Below are 17,807 nucleotides of genomic sequence, written 5' to 3' on the forward strand. Positions count from 1 at the left end.
CTGTTTTTCAGAAATGTTAAACAGCATTGACCCTCCTCAACTTCAGGTGGAGTTGAAGATGCTCAGATAAGGCCCTTAAAATCTTAAAATCACAGTTTGGCTCTTGAGGTAGGTGTAGAATGAGTCTGTGTTCACACAATAGTCTGATACAGCACCTCATGCCCTCATCTCATGCCCTCAGGTACATGTACAGCTGAGAATGGTGGCAAGCTCTCACACCCTTAGAAACCCTTATGCTCTTCCAATCGCTTCAACATGGCCCTCTCATTCTCCAAGTGAATCACAAGTGGTCAAAACTCTCTGAAGGAAGTGTTCTCTGCCCATTGGAGAAAGCTGACTCATCCACACAAAATCCTCTGAAGAGACTGATTACAGAAAATGTCCAATTGTTGATGTTATGTGACCCTCTTGCTTTCAGAGATCTTTCCTGGGACTTGTGCTTGGGTAATGGAGAGATGGATGAAATCTGCATACTGTAGGTGAAAGAGAGGTGAAGCTCAGTCTTTGGTAAGGGATTAGATGGGTCACTGACACTTTCAACAGATTGAGATAATGCAATAGATATGGTAAAGATATGCCATAGATATGATAAAGAAAATAGTGTAAAGAGTATAATTTTGACTGTTTGTTATTAATGTTGGAAGAAAGAAGGGGTAGGGCCCACAAAAGGGAGAGGAAAACTATTGGCCCATGTTGTAGGGTCAGGTCCAGAGATAAGAGGCTCTGCATTTCTGAGAGCAAGACCCCAGAAAGCTCTCAAAAATGTTCAGCAGGATTAGAAAACTGAGGCATAGTATGGCACACAGACATGTTATTGTTTTGCCTAGATCTGTATTTCTCTTGAGCTGCCTAAAATAGTGTTGAGGGAGCTGTAAGGGGGAGGATTGGGATGTGGTTGGAAACCTCATGCAAATGCTGCAGTATTCACTTCAGCTATCATGTGTCCCCGAGGAGGTGGCCTGCCAGAATATCCACAGAGCTGGTGCTCTGGGAAGGAGTTTGATTAAGCCATCAGGGAGTCTCTGAGACCTGAGACCGGTCCCAGGGGTCACAAACCATTACACGGAGGTCAAGTTCACTCTGACTAAAGATCTGAGTTGGCACCAAAGGCAAATCAACTACAAAGCTTTTGCTCATAAACTTGGCACTCAGCTCCAAAACTCCTGCTGAATACCAAGGCTGACTGAATTCCAAGGTCCCAGTTCTCATAAGGGGATGCTCAGAGGGTCTGCACTTTGGGAACCTTTTGAGAAATCCAAAGTCGTGAAGCAAAGACATGCAGCAGGCTGGACCAAGTCACACAAGGAGGAGGGAGGGAAGGGCTACAGCACCAAGATCTCCAGAGATCACCATGTCGAATGCAGGGGAATGATGAATTGAATCACCAGTTTGCAGCCTTGCAGCTGCCTGGGAAAATGGGAGATGCTGTGATTTTCAGGGTCACTGGTCCCAGTCCTGCCAGTCACATGGAAAGCCCTCGGATGAGAAACTGAGGGTTTCCAGCACCCTCCCTTGTTCATCAGCCTGCCAGAAATGCAGTGACCCAAGGGTTTTCCCTTTAATGGAAAAATGTTGGAATTTAGGTTTCATTCCAATTTGAAACAAAACCAGATTTTGCAATATCAAAATCCTCCACAAAACGAAATGACTTTTCATAGCACAGCTTTACTGATTGATGCAGACTGCATGTAACTGAGAAGAGCCTGATAAGTGGGTGTTTCAATCAGAATTTCCTGGTCTGTCACTTCCAAGAAGACAATCCACTCCAGAACTGATGGCTGCAGTTTTGCAGGAAGGTGGTGAGAAAGCAGATTAGGGCACAGCATCAGTGCAATGTCACACAGTGTCTGGGTGCTGCTGCTGCTGTGACAGCTTCTCAGGAAAGGTCCTTTCACACGCTGCACCTTCCCTTTTTGGTGCTGCTGACATGCCTAGACCGTGGTGACGGTCTTTTCCTCATGGACACAGTTACCTGGCTCTCTTGGCTTAGAGGTGTTCACACTGCAGGTAGCAAAGCTACAGCAATTGGGGCTAGCTGAGCTCACCAGTAAAAGTAACTGATTTAAGGTCAATAAACAGGAAAATAAACTGGGGATGGAGGAGCTCTGTAGATGAGGGAACGCTGCATCAGATGTTTTTGCACAGAAATGACTTCTGTTTATCACCATTAAGCTCACACACATGGCTTCAGTTTTTACAGCAGTTGCCCAACTTACCTGCTGCGTGTGGATGATAAGATACTCAACTGTGAGGAGGATTCAATTATTCTACTCCACAGTTAGTTTGGTAAATTCGCTTGATAGTCTGGTTTGAGCGACACAGTGTTATTAATATCTGCAGGAGGCACAGGAGAATGCTGCAGAGTAATATATCTGAAACGAAGGCTCTAAGACACGATTGAGACAATAAACTTCTCCCTCGTACAAGATGATTACTTTAAACTCACTTCTCTTTAAATATCAAAAAGCTGGTGCCACAAAGATGGGTTAAAAATACTTATTTTGACTATTTCTTTTACTGGAAGAAGATTAGAAAAGAATAAGCACAGACTTTAAATGACGCTTACCAGGAAATACAGCTTACAAAACTAAGAAACAGACTTGTATTGCTTTTTTCATCTCTTCACCTCTGGAACAAATCCTGAGTTTAGCTGCATGTATATGTTGTCCTTTCTGCTGCAGGTGTTGCTTTTTTGCTGGTTTTTTTCATCTTATTAATTTGTTTACCTCCAGCAGTTACAACAAAGTGGACAGCTTTCTTCCCCAAAAGAAGAGTAGAAATGGGTCCCCCTTGAAGGAATTCCCCCACCTAAGGAAACTGAGGCACAACCTGTTCCTTCAAGCTACCCAAAAACAGGGAGCACAGATTTCCCATGAGTTTATTTAAGCCATTTAAATTGTTTAAATAATAAAATAAATGAATAACATTATTCTTGAGACACCCAATGACAAGATGTCCCAGATGGTCTAAATTCTGTCTGTCTGTAGGTGTTTATAAGTATGGCAGCCCCATTCTCCACTCCCCTCCAAATTCTGATTTTCTGGATGCAGTTTTACAACGAAAACCCCAGCTCTGCAGCCCATACTTACAGCAAGCACTTGCATTAGACCTGGACCTCTGCACTGTGGCACCCAGCTTGCATCAGTATGGCCAAGGCAAGGGAAAATACGCTCCCAGCAAGGTTTTCTGCAGACAGAAATGGAGAAATCTGTATTGAACAAAGTAAGCAAGAAAGTACGTTCACTACTTAAAAATCAATATTCTCTGGGAACTTCACCTCCTCCTTAAGGTATCTAATTACTTTTGAACCTCCATTCACAGTGACATGTAGTGTTGAAGGGGGGAAAGCTAATGGGAACTGTTTGTCTTCGTTTATCCTGCAGAAATGTCAGGTTTAAGAGTTGTATTTGTCACAAGCACACTCTTTCCTTCGGGAAACATTACATATTTAATCTACTTAGTATCTTGCTACCAAGACAGATGCTGTTTGGAGCAATATGTATCTTTTCAGTGCAGTCTGGGATCTCAGTTTACCAATAAATAAATTACAAAAAAATCAAGAGAGTTTTTCTCTTTGGCCAGGGTTGTAAGGCACACAAAATCCAGGCCTGGTTGTAGCACAACCTCCTCTTCTACTCTACTAGAATACATAACCATTGCAAAAAAAAAAAAAAAAAACCCACAAAAAAAAAAAAAAAAAAAAAAAAAAAAAAAAAAAAAAAAAAAAAAAAGAAGCACAGTGATTAACACAGTGAGCTCATTTGAAAAATATCTGAAAAGTTTCTAGGACCATTTCCACTGACCTGCTCTTTCATACCAGACATCTTTTGTTCCCCTCCTCTTTAGGCTGCAAGCTGTCTGTGAGTACTTACATGTGAGCAATAGTTTACACTGGAACAGTAACATTTCTCTGGGGACTTTCAGGTGTATGCACAAGGTGTGGAGGTCTTTATTTTGTCCAAAGAGGAGCTCTTCCAGGACAGGCCAATTGCTTTAATCAAGGAGAAGGAAATGCAGCTAACCATTCTCTTTTAATTTTTTTCCTCTTTTCTATTATTTTGTTTCAAATTAATTTTATACTGAATGCTAAGCAAAATAAACATCTCCCATGGAATTTTAATGAATGAAAGAGTAAATTCCAGAACTTTACAAAAGAGGTAAATAAACTGAGAATCCTCTCTGGTGTGCTGGTGGAAATGTGGAGTAGCCCAGATGATATTATTGAAGTAATTACACATAAAGGAATAAGTATGAATTAAAAATTCATTAACGGCACTAGAAAGGATCAAAGAAGAGGAATGATCAGGTAGGAGTAGAGATGATGGTACGCAGAATTTGTCATGGTAGCATAAGAATGAAACATAGGGAATCAGCCACCCTCACTCACACACAGGGCTGCTGCAATAGTGGAGAGTATGTTGTTACTTGGGTGAAATGCTCGGCATTGCCTTATGGGGTGTGCATGCCTGCAAAGTTCAAATATTCTGTGTGAGACCTATCTGGCCTGGAGGGAAATTCCTGCTGCCCCTATATTTAACTTGCATTACAGAAGGCCAATAAAATTCCCCTTGGAGTTAACTGTCTCAGTAACAAGTGCCCAAAATTAGCAGGCAGCCTTTTTTTTTTTTAAGAGTCTGGAGCAATCCATAAAAATTTTACTAGATTAAACAATGTTTACAATATGCTAAAGTGGGACGTCTCCTGAGAGTAGCCTGGCTTGTGGCAGGGAAGGGGATGTGAAGGGCATCTGGACCCTCACAAGTGACCACCCCCTCTGGATCAAGCAGTGTGGCCAGGCAAGGGCAGGTGCCATGCTGGAAGTGGTCTGGGACATGCTCCCACCTGCATCACCTCCTGCAATGAGGGGAAGGTGCTCGTGCCTGTGTCTTGGCTCTCCAGCAGCATCCCTGAACACCCTAATCCATCCAAGAATGGGCTGAATGGGGCTCTGAGCAACCTTATCCAGTGGAAGGTATCCCTAGCCAAGGCATGGTGTTTGAGCTAGATGTCTTTAAGGTCCCCTCCAGCCAAAGATTCTGTGATTCCATGAAGAGGCTTTGCACCAGGCACATGCCTCGCTGAGGCAGGGTGAGGGTGGAGATGTGCAGCAGCAGGAAGGTGTCAGCAGCACTTGCAGGGCAACAGCAGCAGCTAAATCTCAACACCAGCCTTGGGAGCAGAGCTGAAGCTCCCCACAGCCACTTATGAGGGACAGACTGCAGCTCTTTCTTGTCACCTCTTCTGCCCCCTCCCTCAGACGCAAGCTGTGTGCTCACCAATTCCTTTGGCAGTTGTGGAGCTGTTGGAGGTGACAGCACAGGAGAGGATGTTTTGTGCTCCCAGATTTTGCTGTGCTGCACCTCAGCTACACTGACACCACCAAACTACAAAACTGATGAAGTGAGCAGGGGCTTCTGGAGATCATCCAGTCCAACTTCCCTTCTCAAAGCAGGGACAACTATGAGCAGTTTTTGAGGGCAATTTTTAGTTGGGTTTGGAAGGATAGAGATTTCACAACCTCCCTGGACACCTATCCCAGCGTTCCACCTTTGGAGTGAAGGCTTAAACCTATATTTCAGTGTGTGCCCATTCTCTCTTGTCCTGTCACTGGGCACCACTGGAAAGAGCATTTACATCACTTTACACTGAAGAGAGTCACTTTACATCTTTCCTTCAGATATTTATACACACAAGGCCCATCTCAAGCCTTCTCTTCTCAGCATGAAACAGTCTCATCTTTTTGAGGACAGAATACAGCTGCAGGGCATGGCCATACAACCGCACTGATCAGTCAACAGCTTATGGACAACCACCCCTTTTTATACCTTTGCCCTGCTATTTTCCCACTTTTGTTCCTGCTAAAATCATCTAACTCCCTCCCTTGTACCATCTATCACATAACCTAACACACTAATATTGTTGTAGAAGGCTCTCAGATTGATTGAGCACATTTTTGCCCTTCTGAAGTCCATGATGGCTCCTAGCCACCTATTTGTTCTTCATATGCTTGGAAACCATCTCCTGGATGAGTTTTCCCATCATCTTCCTGGGGATCCAAGTGAGGCTGACTGGCCTGTAGTTCCCCAGATCCTCCTTCCTGAAGACAGGGAGGGAATTTTATTTTTTCTTCCACTCCTAAGGTACCTCCCCCAAAAGTTAGGGCCTCTTAAAGGTTATCAAGAGCAGTCTCACAATTTGTCAGCCAGCTCCCTCAGTGCCTGTGAGGGCACCCTGCCAGCTCCCATGGGCTCAAGCATGTCCAGTTTGTTTAAATGCTCCCTAACCCAGTCCTCTGGCACTGAGAGCACATCTCCCTTGCTCTGGGATTTCCCTCTGGTCTCAGGGCCCCTGGATTGCTGAAGTCCAGTCTTACAGTAAAATCCAATGGGAAGAAGGTATTGACCTTTCCTATGCCCTTTGCCACCAAGTTTCCTGCCCTTCTGCCCCATACAGCACCAAGCCCATATTTTCCCTAGTTTTCCTTTTCCTATGAATGTGCCCAGGGAAGCTGTTCTTGTTAACCTTTACTGCCCCTTAAAGATTCATCTCCATATGGGTTGAATTTTCTTTCCCCAGTCATGCACTCTCAGTATCTGTATTCCTCCTGAATCACCTGCACCTGGTCCCACTTTTTCTATACTTCCTTTTTGCATTTTAATTTGCTAAGGAGCTCCTTGTTCATCCATGCCCATCTCCTGCTGCCTTTGCTTGATATCCTGCTCATTGGGATGGACCATTCTGGTGCTGGGAACAGATGACCTCTGAAAATCAATCAGCTCTCCTGGACCACTCTTCTCTCCAGGGGTGTTTCCTGTAGGATTCTTCTAAGCAGATCAAAGTCCAAAGCCTGCTCTCCTGAAGACCAGGGTTGTAATGTTGCTTTGAGCCTTGTTTCCTCCCCTCAGGATCCTCAACTCCAGCATATCAAATGGTGAAGAGCAGACAAGCACCTTGTTCCCAGCTTGGGTTCTGGCATAAGATGCGTATGAAAAGCCAATTCTTCATGTGCTTGAACAAGGAAAAAGACTGAGTCTAAAAATAATAATCATAAAAATGATAGATCTTCCTTTGGAAATGTTGGCTGAAACATTTGTTGTTGTCTCTTTTTTTGTTCCCAAATGGCTTTTATGAGAATATTTCTTAGTGCTTTTACATAACATTTTATATTGTGTTAAATCACTGACCAGATTTCTTTGAAGAGAATTCTTGAGGGGCTTTTGCAATGCTAGGAAAAGAAGAAAAAATGGAAAGCATATCCTTTTATTTCTTTCCAATTGGAAAAAGTCAACCCAAATCAACAGGGAAATGGTTTAATTTCAGGCTCCTAGAGAGATACTAGAAACACTGGCAAGGAGGAGAAAAAATAATTTTAAAAGGTACAGCTGATACTTCATGTTCATTCTGAATGTTTTGCATTGTTTTCCTTGTCTACTAAAATGGTGTCAACAATTCTTTTAAAGATGCAGATTTTAAATCTCCAGCTCAATCAGATCCATAGTCTTTGTTTGCAAAGAAGAAAAGGCCAGTGTTCCTGAGAGGCAACACAGCATGATGAATTCAGACTGCTACCACTGCCCTGCTTTTTGACAGACACAGCTGAACCAGGGAATTTTTTATTTCTTTTGATGAGGGTAAGAATAATCTCATTAAGGTTTTTCTGTTCACTGTTTATGGTTTTTAAACTAGATACATCTAATGGCAAGCTATTTAAATTGGACTTCACATAAAATTTGTGCAAAATAATCTGATATTAGATAAAGAATGTACATCGTAAATATGGCAACAAAAGTCTGTAAAAGCGCACAAAGCAGTTAGTGTGGCTAAAAGGTTTACAGAAGTTGCTGGCAAACATGGCAAGTTTTGGAATCTGTGAACACTGGTGGAAGGAGGTTTCATCTGAAATGGTAAAACTTGCATGTTAACTATCACCAGGCAGATTTTCCATTCTGTCTTGTAGCCTTTGGGAGCAACAGTGTGGAAGATGGAAGAATACTATTGCCCTTTCCATGGGCGTGGGTGTGATGGACATTAAATCACTAATTTGTGGGTGGTGCTCATTTTGGCACCCCCAGGAAAACCATCTCTGTCTGCTCTGGCCCCTGACTGAACAATGACCATTTTTATTTCCTGCTAGCCAAGACTCCTGTGCAAATAATTTTCATTTTAAGGCCAGAATGAAAATAATTTAAGAAAGACTTAGTATTCAATATCTTTACAGAAATAAATAGCTTTTCTCAAGAAAGCTCAACAGCTTCTCTATGGGGGAATTACTGACTGCCAAACTTTCTTCTGATCATTGCCTCAGTTTGGCATCTTCACTTGAATGTCTCACAAGATGAGTACTTGTCCATAACAAACACTCTTGACTGGGTTTCTAATTGAAACCATTAGCATTTTTTGAGTTCTGTAATAAAAAAAAAAAAATATAATACAAATCAGGCTGAAAATTTGGGGGATTTTTGATATCTAAAAGTAACTCCTAAACTTGAGAGAAAGAGTTGTTGTTATTCACTGTATAAGCCACTGGAGCACATTCCAGCACAGATAAACCAAGTCTCTGCTGCATTAAACATAGATAGCAAAACAAAAAGAAGTCTGCTTACAAATCCAGGGAGATTTTTGTGCATAAAAGCAAAGCTGCTGAAGTTCTAATAGGTTTAAAAATTAGAAAAATATGCAATTACAACCTAGTATTTCATAAAAAACAATTTAAAATTATTCCACCCTTTTTAAAATACTGGTGCCTATTAAAACACAGACATATTCATGTGGCTTTCAAATGCATTCCAGTAGAGTGTTAACTGACAAGTCACTGCATTTCATCACACAATAGTCAGAAGCAAAAAATGATGTCGCATTCTAAGCACTCATTAAATGCAGAAATATGCACTGAGGATGTAAATTTTGTATAGATTCTTGGGGAAGTACATAATTTATGTTCAGAACTAAGATTCATATTAAATACCCAGCTTCAAATCTCCTTGGACAGTGTCTCTCCATAGATTTCTAAAAGTGTACATTTATGGAGTAAACAGAATATTTAATGTCTGCTAGCAGTATATCAGATTTGTTATGCTTATGGCAGCTGTGGACATCAAATATTCATGCTGATGGTTCTTATGCAATGCTGACAGCTTTCTAACTTGTGAAATAAGTAATGGGTGAGTGGGAATTGATGAGATAAGTAGACTGCTTTATCTAAGAAGGGTGACCAAGCTTTTCTGTGGCAGAAAGAAGATTAAGAGTTGCATTCTCAGAGGAAGAGGAAAAATCCGAAGGTGTATTTCTTTAGATTACAAACCAGACACATCTCTTGATCTTGCCATATGTTTTCTTATTCTTCTCACTCTAACTGTCCTTTTCAGCCCCTGGGATTTATTTTTTGGTGTCAGGGTCAAGTAGTGGAAAAATGGCTCATGAGTTTCTGCTACCAGGCAGGCTGAGCTGAGGTACTGGGTCGTTTCAGTCAAGCTGGGGGAAGAATGATAACACATACATAAACCAGTCCCATATTTCTTACTCAGGCAGTTTGCCCTTGCTCCAGTGAGGGCAAATAAAGCATTTTACCTCTTTAAGGAACATAGGGGACGGTCCATTAGAGGTTTTGTTGTTGAGGCTTTTTGTTGTTTTAATGGACTACAGTCCTCAGTGTTGGCACATCTTTATTACATTGTCTCACTACTGCTACTAAACTGTGTACTTCAGTTTGATAATTTGGCCTAATTGCATTGCAAAAAAGCTTCAGGTTAAGCAATTATCCTGTACCATAAGCCAAGATCAGATCATAGGAAATTTCAAGCACGGATGTTCTTCACTCTCTTAATAAATTTTTATTTTGTACGATAGCCATTACTGTGCAGTAGTTACACATCCTTCATTTTATCTGATCTCAGCATCTGGCCTTCAGGCTTCCAATTCCTGGGATATCTCTTTTATAAGTCAGAGAAAGAAAAAGTATCTCCACAACAGTCTGGAGAAATAACTCATGTCCAGTACATTTTATGATCAATGACAGTGACTTGATCAGCAGTTATGGTTTTCTAGAATTAACCACTAATATTATCTTTAATTCTTTTAGTATGAGTTTCCTTACCTATGAGACAACACTTGAAATAACTTTGGTTCTCATCTGTCTATCTTGTTAGTTGTTTCAAGTGCTAAGTTAAAGAATTGCCATAAAAATAGTTCAGAAAGTCCATATACAGTGTGATGTGAGTTTAAGCAAAGCTATATATGCAATTCAAAAGTCCGGTTGTCAACCACGAGATAAAATGTTTCAGAACATATGCCAAATCCAATGCTCTTTCCAATAAAAAACAAAAAAACCCTCCCTCATACTTAAATCAAGCAGAACTGTATCTGCACTCCCAAAACCAACTTTCCTCAAACAATGATGCAAAGGCACCTGGGCAAGACCAACTTTCTATCGTAGACCTTGAAAGAGAAGAACATTACTGAAAGGATAAAAGCCCTAAACCTTGGTGCTACTCTCAGATTTATCATAAAGTGTGAGCAACTTGAAACCAAGTCCTGCAAATTTGACTTTGGAGGTGCCTTAGAACGGACTGAGCAATAAAAAAAAGGGGTATAGTCAGAATGTCTACGTTTTGTCTCATGGAGTTTTCCTCAAAGCATAAACTATGGTTTAGTGAGGATGTGCAGTATTAAAAGTTTGCACCGAATTTCTTTTGCTGGAAGTTGTATTGACATGATACGAATAGGGTTACAGGACACCCAAGAATTTTTTTAGTAGATAACCAAGGGATAACTAAGTCTTCCTGCTAGAGGAATTTCTTTCTTGTGTTCTAGCAGTCCAATGTTCCCTCACTTCCTGAAGAATGACAAACTGTGGTCTTGCCCAAACTAAGCTGTTTCATTCTCCTCTCCCAGAAATCTTTGTGCTGTATCTTTTCAGGCAAGGGACAGCTCTTATTCAATTTGATGGCCCAGGTGAAGTCATATTCATCACTCACGCTGTTCTAATATGACTTTAATTTTTAAAATTGTTCATTACTTACAAAAGGCTGTTACAAACATGTAATACATAGGGAAAATGAAAATCATAGCCATCTACTTCTCTGTGTTCTCTTCCAAGTACAGATATTTTTAAAAAAAGATATTCCATCCATCTTTTAACATGTTCTAGGCTCTCTTGGGCTTCCTTTCACCAAACCCAGAGGAAGCTGCTACCTCAACTCTAATTTTCTGCAGCCTTTCTGTAAACATTCTCTCACTACAGTTCCATATTCCCCTTGTGCCTTTTCTGCCCCAGACCAGTTGAGGTTGGCAAGTGTAGATCAGCAAAGGTTCAAAAACAGAGGGTGAAAGAAAAATACACTGAAAAGCCTTGTTTTCAGGCTTTTCAGCCCACTGGGGCTTTTTCCAGGTTCCCCCCCCCCCATAGAACCTAAATTTTTAAAATATTTCTTTGCTTTTAATCTTATTTTAAAAATAATTCTTCTAAAAGACTGTGTTTAATGGCCAGCAGTTCTGTTTGAAACCAGATTTATACTTTATCAGTGTACTATAACATACATGAATAGACTGTGACCACTATTTTCATTCTTTAAGACATCTAAGCATTCTCCACGAGCTCCTGTCTTCCACAGGGTGGACTAAGCCTACCTGCTGAACTGTATGCCTTTTCCCCTCATCTTCTATGTGCAAAATCTGTATGGATGGAAAGTTCAGCAGCTTCCAAATTAGCTTTTACAGTGGGAATTTGTATTGGCTAAAATTGGTTCCTGGTGGAACAACAGCTGGCCAGCACACATGCTTCTTTTTCCAGTGAGGTTTCTGCTTTCTCCTTCAGGTGGTTTATGGGCTTTATATAATAACTCATGTGTGAAAATATTTGACTGGCAGTAAAACATGACAAAGAATTTATCAGTCTATTCCTGCACCTAATTCATAGGTCTGTAATTAGGGTTGTGAAAATGAGCAAAATCTTCTCACATAAGACTTTGCTTTTTGTTCCTGTGCTTAGCCTAAAGGTATGGAAAAATCCTTTGCATTGTCCTACACAATATTTTTATTTCTTTTCCTAGAAAGGCTCAGCAAATTTGCACAAAATATACACTTGTTTAACCAAAGTCTTATGGAAATTCTACAAACCCTTGTTAAGTCTGTAAATGTGAGTTATAATAAAGACAGGAAAATACACGTGATATAAGGCAACACAAAAAAGGTACAGCAACTTTTGCAATATTGAATTTGATTCACTTCTCACCAAATTAACTTACTCAACTGAAATTAATAGAGTTGCACAGCTATCCAGGTGGTGCTAGCAAGACAAGGATTCAAAACCCAACTGTTCCTCTACTTTCTCACAAGAGAATGAATCAGGAGAACACCACTGAAGCCAGAAGAGCAAAACTAGAGAAGAGAAGCCATCCCATTAGGGGTGAAGAACAAGAAAAGAGCATGTGCATGGCCTCTAGGGCAATGACCACTCCTCTTCCCCACACACATAGTGCCTTATACATAGCATCCCTCATGAAGAGTTTTGCAGCTCTGGTAGAACAGATGGGAATAACAACAAGGAAGTGGCAGCAGCCTTTGGGACACGTTCCTGTTCAGAGCCATATAAGCCCCTAGCAGTCAGTGTTTAGATGGGTACCAACATTTTGCTGGCTCAGATCCTTAGCACAAAGCAGCTGGCAACCTTTGAGACTTGAAGGAGGCAAGTACAGCCAAACTAAAATAGCTTGGATACTCAGTGATGTGCAGTAATGCTTCTCAATAAACAATTCCATTTGGCTAAGAGGAAAATGAATACTAATAAACCAGCTGAAACACAATAATATAAATTATTTCTAAGATGTTGAGGAAAATCCAGAAGTGTTTTACTAGGAGAGACAGACCATGTGGATGGAAGGACAGTATTACATGCAGTGGCTTTCCTCTTCTGATGATGAATTATATCCATCCTATTCTTTCCTTTCCTTTCCTTCCTCTCTAACTCCGTTAGGACAATGATACTTCAACACAAGGAAATAAACCTTTAATTAATAGTCTATGAAGGAATTAACTTATCTGCACCACACTCAATCCCAGTATGATTTCTCAGCGTGATCATTCTCTATTCTTCTGTCTTCTACCTCAATGTTCCTGTCTTCAGGAATATTCCTATTCTTCATTTTCAACTTTTGTGTTAATTTTTAAACACGACATGAAATAAATACTACTACAATGTGTCTGAGTGACAATTACACTACTTACTAGGTCAAGCCATTGTGGATGCTGAATGCCTTCTCTGTGTGAATACACCACAATTGTATTTCAGAGGTACTGATGATATTTTACCTTTCTTCCTTCCTCTCCCCTCCCATGGTTTACTGTTAATTTTTTTTCTCCTTTTTGCTGTTTTATATGCTGGCCAAGTATAATTTTTAGAAAATTTCTCTAAAAGTGAGATGTTGAAAAGCCACTTGCACACATTCCAGTTTGTAGCCAAAGAATACGAGATATATGACAACCATTGTATCACACATATTACCTGTGTTTTCATATTGCTTATAATAGATTGAGAAAAAAGAAAGCAAATCTTAGATTTTCACTTATGACAGCTCTCTTTGGTAGAAATAGATCAAAATTGAGGGAACCGATTATTGCAATCTATTGAGGTAAAAGGTATTGACCCACTGTAGCTAAAATATTCAGCATTTCTATGTACGGATTCAGCAAAGTGCCGAACATAAGGCCTCTGTAATCCCAAAGTTATGGAGATGCTCAGCCCTGAACCTACAGCTGGTTCTATGGCAGTCAGAGACTGAAACAGCCAGAGGAGAGGGACTGGGGGTGCAACCTGAGCCCTCCAGTTCCTCCCTGGAGTTGGGTGGAGGGAGAGACATCACCAGCCTCACACAGCAATGAGCAGCTCCCTACCTGCTCCGCAGATGGGGAGCAAACCCTCTTCTGGGTGAGAGCAGGGAAAATGGCCACTTTTCCTCCCTTCCCACAAAACCGTCTCCCTGAAACAGCTGACTACCTGCCATTGCAGGGAAAAGAGTGAGACATCTGCCTGTAGTAATATCATCTTGAATTGTGAATTAATCAAGTCTCAGAAGTTGAGCTTAGGTGTTACAAGCTTCTCTGGGGAGCTCAAATTTACCTGAAAGAATTCAAAGAGTTTTAAACAAAATTATAGCTACAATTTAGCAAAGGAAACGTGCATAGTTCTGTTTCTTATCGCTGGAGTGCCGTAAAATTGAAGTGAATTTTCAATGTAATTCATTCAGAATGATTCTTGTTGAGTAATTATCTTCAATAAAGATCTGTCAATACAGTTTCAAGCTATTGTCATTTTATATCAATTATAAATTAGACAGTATAATGAATTCAGGTGCACCTAAACTCAATGTCAGATGAAATTCTTCTATGATAATCAAGTGAAATAATTGCTCTAAGGAGATAAAAACAAAACCATTTAATACAAGAGGAGTAAAACTCCTTCTTTCTGCATTAACATAGCATAGATGATTTTGCAAAATCATCTGGGCTGTACATTTCAGGAAAATTCTATCTAACAAAGTTTCCAGGATTGTTTTTTGGAAAGAAAGTGCCATTATGTTGGGTGGTATAAAATAGCATAGCTTTAAAATACATAAAATCATGTCTATTTAAACTGGGTGAAAATTTGCCATACAAACACTGATTTAAGCTTGTCAAGGTGTTTAGATAAAGGCTGTGTAGCCAGAATCACTGACAGGGTGTGCTGCCCAAGGGGCTAATTTAGCAACCCTAATATTTTCTGAGACACAGAGACAATTGTTTAAATACTTTTTGGTTAGGGCATTACCAGCTCATGCACAGCCTGACACACCAGAGCAAGAAAGAGTGTCAGTTCAGCAGCTATAATGACTGGACCTGGAAAACAAGGCTGTGCTGGATCAGAGGTTAGGTCACAGCTCCCATCAAGACCAAGGGCAACTGAGTATCTTTTTCCAACAAGAACATTTTTCTGACCTACTCCGTGGTTTATAGTGAGTGGGCACAAAGCAGCAGAAGCTCATTGTCCTCCATCCTGTCCTCTGAGGCCAGCAGTGGCACAGCCATCAGGTTGTTATTTTAACAACATTCGAAGTGCTAAAAGGAGTGAATATTTTTTCAGGAGAAAGAATCTGTGCTTTCAAGTCCATGGATTGTTATTCTGCTGTCTTTATTCTATCTCTAACTCTGAATGTTTCTCCAAGCCAGGCTGCCACAGATACTATTTAAATTTGTCCTGCATAACCACAATAACTCAACACTTATTGTTTCTGAATACAAAATTAAGCTAAAAACCACTGCTTTTACACATCTATAGTTAATGAACAGAGAAAACCCAAAGATAGTTGGAGAAAAGGGGACACGTTTAGAGACTCTTTCTTTACAAGCCCAGCAGCAAATTGAAACATGGATGATCCGAAGCAGAAAAGCCAGCAGCACCAAGCACTGCCACACCAGAGATCTGAAACCAGCATTCAGCTCTTGTAAAACAGAACAGAAGCTACTGAGAGAGTCCTGTCCTGACTCTGAGTAGCAGGGAGTGGTGACAATGAAGTCCTGAAAGACAAATGGCTGCTGAAATGGCTTTTTTTTTTTCAAGTTACTAATATCTTTTCTAAAATCCTTCACAAAATGTGGTCTTGTCCAGTGTCAGTACCGCTTATGCACATAAAATAAGACAATGCATATGACGAGAAGAGTGTCTGTCTAGTAAACACAGCTCATCTCTCCAAATGGATTTAATAACAAAGCATTTTTAACAGATTTTTGAGTAGTCAAATCAACCCTAAATGGGAGACTGGTGCTGCAGGATGCTGAGAGCTCTCAACCTCCAACTATATCCATGGGGATGTCCAGAGCCTTGTTGGGTCAGGTCTCTCCACCTGCATTTGGGGATCATTGAGGTGGAAGCCAACAAAACCTTTAAGCATTTTAAGAGTCTGCACAAGCACATGCTGTGAGGTTAGCTCCTTAATGCTTTGCACCTGACATTAAGACTAAATTATGCTGCAATTTACAATTATGTCTCTTCCTGCCTGTTTAAATCTGTGTTTTCTGGTTGCTGTAAATCCCTGCTTTGCTTTGCAGTGCTCCTTGGCTTCAGTTTCTCTATTATTAGTGATAGACTTGTGCAGTAAATCAGCTCAGACAGACAGACTGCAGAGCTACTCTTACATTTACCCTCTGCCTGCCCACAGGAGTCACATCCAAGTACCCAGTAAAGCTGGTTACCCACAGTTCAAAGTAAGGAATGACCTGTAGTGCAGGAATGACCTGTTACTTGCACTTGTGCCATGATAAAAATACTGATTAAACTCTGTTTTCTTGCCCACATTTGATATTTTAGAGTAGGGTAGTTAGAATTGCTGTTTTGCTTCTTCTTTTACTTGCATTATAAGGCAATATAAGGCAGCATTTTTATAATCACAGGAGAGTGAAACAATCGAATTCCATTAACTTTGAGCTGGGCACAAAGAGGGTTACACTCCATATTGCCTTTAACCTGTTTTTATGAAACAGAAATCTGCAGTTGTATTGGCATTCAACAGCACAAAGATAGTTAGAATAAAAGCTCTTGAAATTATTTTCCTCATTGTACATTTTGGAGCTGGTTGAACAGAACAGAAAAAAAAAAAAGGTAAAAAAGAATATGTAACAAAACCTAGAGTACTTGTCTACTAATGTATAATCTGGTTAAAATGTTCTTACCTTTTGTGAAAGCAGAAGTGATCTAGTGAAAGAAATTATTACAGTAAACAGAGCTAGAGCAATTTGAAGTTAACTTGGGTGAAATCAGTACCATGGGAGCAGTGTGTACATTTATAAAAGCACATGCCACACACGCTGGACTCACAAATGGGCATCTGTCACTTCTGGTGCTGAGCCACAGGGCTGAGCTTGGCCACACCAGCACTGTGGTCCCTCATGACATCTGTTCATCAGCAGACATCATCCCCTTCCAGCAAACACTGTCCTCTTTCCCACTCCTTCCCATCCCTCAAACACTGCACAGAGGGCAGGAGTGCTCTTGCTCCCTGTTTGCATGGGGACTTGGAGCATTTGGCCACTTTTTAGGCTACCTGCTCTGTCCCTAGGGACCTGAGGAAGCATCACCACAGCCACCAGCCTACAGGGTGACCATGTGACCACTGGATTCTTTCTGTTTTCCCCTGAGACGCCTGGATATTGGGACATTAACTGAAATACTGAAAATCCATTTTTCCCCACAAAAACTGAATACACTTGCATAGTTACTCCTAGGACACCAATAACCATCCCCTGTAGTTTGATGACTGCTCTGGCAGCTTGATGGGCAGATCCTGTTCCCTTTCTGATTATAATCCACCTCCATTTCTCCTGCCAAGATGGAGAATGGGGAAGGCATGTGAGCAGCTTGGATTTGGGTTGCTTTCTGATTTCAGATAGGTTATTTAAGGGTTCCATAGCCCTCCTTGGGCAGAGCTGGTGTCAGGGGCAGGCAGCCCTCAAGTCAGAAATTGCAGTCTTGCACTGCAGGTCTTGACTGCCTTCAGGATGCTGCCCTGACCCAGGAAATCTTGCAAGCAGAGAGCAGAAGCCAATTTTTATTGCCAGCTTCTCTGGAAAGAAACTGCCTTAGAGGTGACAACAAAGTTGTCTTCTGAACTTAGAGCGAAACCGACACATTTAGAGGATGAACACATGAGTCTCTTACACAGCACCCTCTGGCAATTCCCAAGTAATGATTTCACCTATCCTGCATCATGAGGGCACATTCCTTTTGCCCTCAACTCAGGGTCAGACACATGGGCAGGCTGGAGGATTGTGATCAATAACTT

At 40.9% G+C, this 17,807-nt stretch overlaps 1 long non-coding RNA gene across 1 annotated transcript in view; it reads right to left on the bottom strand.

The window, feature by feature from the left end:
* Positions 1–2,349: 2,349 nt before the first annotated feature.
* LOC113458563 (uncharacterized) overlaps positions 2,350–17,807 on the bottom strand; it is an 82,227-nt gene continuing 66,769 nt past the window's right edge. Inside the window, exon 7 of the long non-coding RNA XR_012580907.1 lies at positions 2,350–3,186. This is a non-coding gene — a long non-coding RNA (uncharacterized LOC113458563). The remainder of the gene's footprint in view (positions 3,187–17,807) is intronic.

Source organism: Zonotrichia albicollis, chromosome 1 (assembly GCF_047830755.1).
Source record: "Zonotrichia albicollis isolate bZonAlb1 chromosome 1, bZonAlb1.hap1, whole genome shotgun sequence".
Lineage (NCBI taxonomy): Eukaryota > Metazoa > Chordata > Aves > Passeriformes > Passerellidae > Zonotrichia > Zonotrichia albicollis.